Source organism: Mus musculus, chromosome 12 (assembly GCF_000001635.26).
Source record: "Mus musculus strain C57BL/6J chromosome 12, GRCm38.p6 C57BL/6J".
Classification (NCBI taxonomy): Eukaryota; Metazoa; Chordata; class Mammalia; order Rodentia; family Muridae; genus Mus; species Mus musculus.
This window is the reverse complement of record NC_000078.6, coordinates 87,521,221-87,525,760: the sequence shown is the minus strand read 5'-3', so window position 1 is coordinate 87,525,760 and position 4,540 is coordinate 87,521,221.

The following is a 4,540-nucleotide window of genomic DNA, read 5'->3' as shown; positions in this document are numbered from 1 at the left end:
ATATTAAGAAAAATCTCCAAACAGTTGAGAGGTTAAGAAAAAAGGGTCTGAGGCACTTAGTGATAGTGGCAGAGAGAGTATTTAATAGAGGAGAGACTATACAAGAGAAGCAGATAAAAGGACAAAAGCAACAGACTTGAGACCACACAAAGATACTGTTGGCAGTCATAGACAAACCAAAAGACTCTAAGAGAAGGCTAAAACAGACACTTTGAGAAGAAACAGATAAGCGGGGGAGGGGCTTAAAGATAAAAATGCTCCCTCTGTAATCCTTGTATAACTCTGAAAGTAAAAGGGAAATCAACCAGCTTTTTTTGTTGGTTATTGATACAGTTCAACATTCTGTATTGCTAAAACCTGAAGATAATGTCTCTTCATCAGTTGATAATTGATTTCCCAGTGGCAACTGGATCAAAATAAAAGCACAAGGCCTCTTTGAGCCCTAAAATAAAATTTGGATGAGTCTCAAGATGAAGGAAGACCAAAGAGTGCATGCTTCAGTCCTATTTAGAATGGGAAACAAAACAGTCATGGGAGGTAGAGGGTAGCAGTGACCCTGGAGGAAGAAAGAAGGGCAAGGGAGAAAAGGGGGGGGCAGGATCGGGTATGGGAGGAGACAAATGAGATGTACAGAGGGTCTGGAAATTGAACTGAGGTGTGTAGCAATGAGGGAAGGAGAACTGGGAGTAGCCAACAGAAAGTCCCAGATGCCAGGAAAGCAGTAGTCTCCCAGAAACCCATGGGGATGACATTAGCTAAAATACCCAAAAAGGGGGAGGGAGAACCTATAGAGACCATATCTAGAGTTTAGGCATGGACCCTCAGTTGAGGGATGGTGCCACCACCCATATCCAAAATTTTAACCCAGAATTACTGTTGTGTAAAGGAAATACAGGGACAAAGAGTGGAGCAGAGACTGAAGGAAAGGTCATCCAAAGACTGCTCCACCTAGGGACCCATCCCACATGCAGACACCAAATCCCAGACACTATTGCTGATGCAAAGAAGTGCTTGCTGACAAGAGGCTGATAGAGCTGTCTCCTGTGAGGCTCTGCTAGTGCCTGACTAATACTAGTGCAGATGCATGCAGCCAACTATCAGACTGAGCAGAGGGACCATAATGGAGTAGTTAGGGGAAGGACTGAAGGAGCTGAAGGGGCCTTATCTGGCATCAATGGTAGGGAGGCCCTTGGTCCTGTGAAGGCTTGATGGCCTAGTGTAGGGGAATGAAAGGGTTGTGAGGCAGGAGTGGTTGTTTGGTTGGGGGAGCACCCTCATAGAAACAGGGTAAGGGGTCATGTGATAAGAGGTGTGGAGAGGGGAAGCTGAGAAAAGAGATAACATTTGAAATGTAAATAAATGAAATATCCAATAAAAAAATTCAGACTGTTGATCCTCCACTAAGAAAGCCTTACTCTGCCAACTATGGGTGACCTCCCTAGACCCATGGCATGCATACTTGGACTCTGGGCCCTGGCATTAGTCAATGGCCAATGTGTCACCAAGTAGCAGAAGCTGGCCCCCACCCTGTTTACACATCAGTGCAGCAATGGTCTTCTGGTTAAAGACAATGCCAGAATGACTATTTATTAGCCTCTCTTCTTAAATGCCCTCAGGATGATTTTTCAGCTGCCCTCCTACCTGACCCTGACCTTGATTAATGGGTCCCTGCTTAACTGCTCTGATGGAATCAGGGGTAAAATGGTTCACCAATGACAACAGCCTCAATTCAGGATGGACAGAGGTATGCTGGGGCAGAGTCTATTTCAAACTCCAAGATCATATGGGCAGAGTCACTCTTGACAGGAATATCAGCCCAGAAAGCTGAACTGGCAGCTCTGACCAAGGCATTAGAGCTGAGAAAAGACAAGAGATACACATGACTGAAGTGCCTTTGCTACTGCTCATATCTATGGGACTATTTGTATATAGAGAGGCCTTCTAATAACAGAAGGAAGAAAGAAACTCCCAACTCAGAAGGCAACAAGATAGCTGAGTGTGTGACCCTAGAAACTTGGTCCCCATGTCCTTGATTACCCTAGACTTAGAAGATCTCACCCTCTCAGATAGACAGAAAATGTAAAAATCAAAACAAACCTGAGATTCCACCTCACACCAGTCAGAATGGCCAAGATCAAAAATTCAGGTGACAGCAGATGCTGGTGAGGTTGTGGAGAAAGAGGAACACTCCTCCATTGTTGGTGGGAGTGCAGGCTTGTACAACCACTCTGGAAATCATTCTGGTGGTTCCTCAGAAAATTGGACATAGTACTACGGGAGGATCCCTCAATACCTCTCCTGGGCATATATCCAGAAGATATTCCAACCGGTAAAAAGGACACATGCTCCACTATGTTCATAGCAGCCTTGTTTATAATAGCCAGAAGCTGGAAAGAACCCAGATGCCCCTCAACAGAGGAATGGATACAGAAAATGTGGTACATTTACACAATGGAGTACTACTCAGCTATTAAAAAGAATGAATTTATGAAATTCCTAGCCAAATGGATGGACATGGAGGGCATCATCCTGAGTGAGGTAACCCAATCACAAAGGAACTCACACAATATGTACTCACTGATAAGTGGATAGTACCCCAGAAACTTAGAATACCCAAGATATAGGATACAATTTGCGAATCACATGAGACTCAGGAGAAAAGAAGACCAGGGTGTGGATGCTTTGCCCTTCTTAGAATTGGGAGCAAAATGCCCATTGAGGGAGTTGCAGAGATGAAGTTTGGAGCTGAGACGAAGGGTTGGACCATCTAGAGACTGCCATATCCGGGGATCCATCCCGTAATCAGCCACCAAATGCTGACACCATTGCATACACTAGCGGGATTTTGCTGCAAGGACCCTGAGAGACTATGCTGGGGCCTGGCAAACACAGAAGTGGATGATCACAGTCGGCTATTGGATGGATCACAATGGAGGTGCTAGAGAGAGTACCCAAGGAGCTGAGGGAACTGTAACCCTATGGGTCGAACAACAATATGAACTAACCAGTGCCCCCCAGAGCTCCTGTCTCTAGCTGCATATGTATCAGAGGATGGCCTGGTTGGCCATCAGTGGAAAGAGAGGCCCATTGGTCATGCAGACTTTATATGCTTAAGTACACAGGAACGCCAGGTCTGGGAAGTGGGAGTGGGGGACTTTTGGGATAGCACTGGAGATGTGCCATGCACTCTGGTGGAGTCAGCTTGACAGGCGAAAGCTTGGAAGCTATCTCATGAGAAAAAGAGTTTCACGGAAGCTCCCTCCTGGAGTCTGGCGAAAGACACGCTCTCCAGTTGGGTCAGTTTGACAAGCGGAAGCTTGGAAGCTGCTGCCCACGAGGAAAAGAGTTTCACGGAAATTCCCTCCTGGAGTCTGGTGTTCCCTCTAAACCATAAATTAATTTTCCACTCCCACGTTAGTCTAGTGTATGGATCCATGTGCACTCTATTAAGCATTACCCTATTATAAGTGCCTTTTAAGATTGAATTCTGACATAGCTAAAGCCTCTCCCAGTGTTCCAAGATCCCAGATTACAGCAAGGTAGTTTAACCTATTCAGTAACTAATTAAGCATTACAATAGACAGAGCTATTAGCTCAACAGGTCAGCAGAAAGAGCCTGGAAATCTCACTGAGATTGAAATCTTTAGTACAGGCTACATTCCATACCTATAGCAAGCTGATATACTCTCCTGACAAATGGGGATTCTCCAGACTAGATAAGATTTAGCAAGGCCTAGGAATTTAGGGGTCCGTGACACTACATTATTCTTGAGACCTGCCAAGAGTAATTACCCGCTGGTGCTTTTAACACTAAAGTGTGAAATTCTTGCCTGGCACTACACTGATCCTAGGCAGGGATGATAATCTCTACTGTAAACATTTATCTAGTTCTTGCAAATTCCTTTCGTAGTCATTCTCTTGTATCTGGTAAATTTCAGTGTACTTTGTCTGGTGTGACATATAGCCCCTGGAATTCTGTATTATAAAAAGTCCGAGGCTCGACCTGAGATGACATTCAGATTCTACACAACCTCTCCTGTGTGTGTCTGTTTGTCAATTTAATCCTACACTTTGCCCACCTGCTTGAGAGACCCGTTCCACGCAGACACGGGGACCCAGAGGGTCTGCAGCAGAGATGTGAATGAAGAAAGTACCTAATTTTTAAAAAAAAAAAGAAAGGAAAAAAAAAAGAAAATGTGATCTGGGCCAAAAACCTGCCCATGTCTTAGAGTAATAAGGGATGATTGAGGACAGCTGACTACAAACTAATTGTACCAGAGAAAATGGGCATACACTTACTGATAATTATTCATTGTTCACACATGGGATCCCTGAGAATGTGGGACTTAGTCCACCAGTTTCACATGTGAATTGGAGATGGTAATTTGAAAATAGCTTAAATTGTTGAAATCTATAGGAAGAGACAAAGGGTGCAGCTAAGTGCTAAGTGCCCTTTCTTACCAGTCCTTGTAATTTGTGAAAATTAGAAAGGTCAGTTCTGTATCTTCCTGTGACACCTATAAAACTATGAAACCTGACA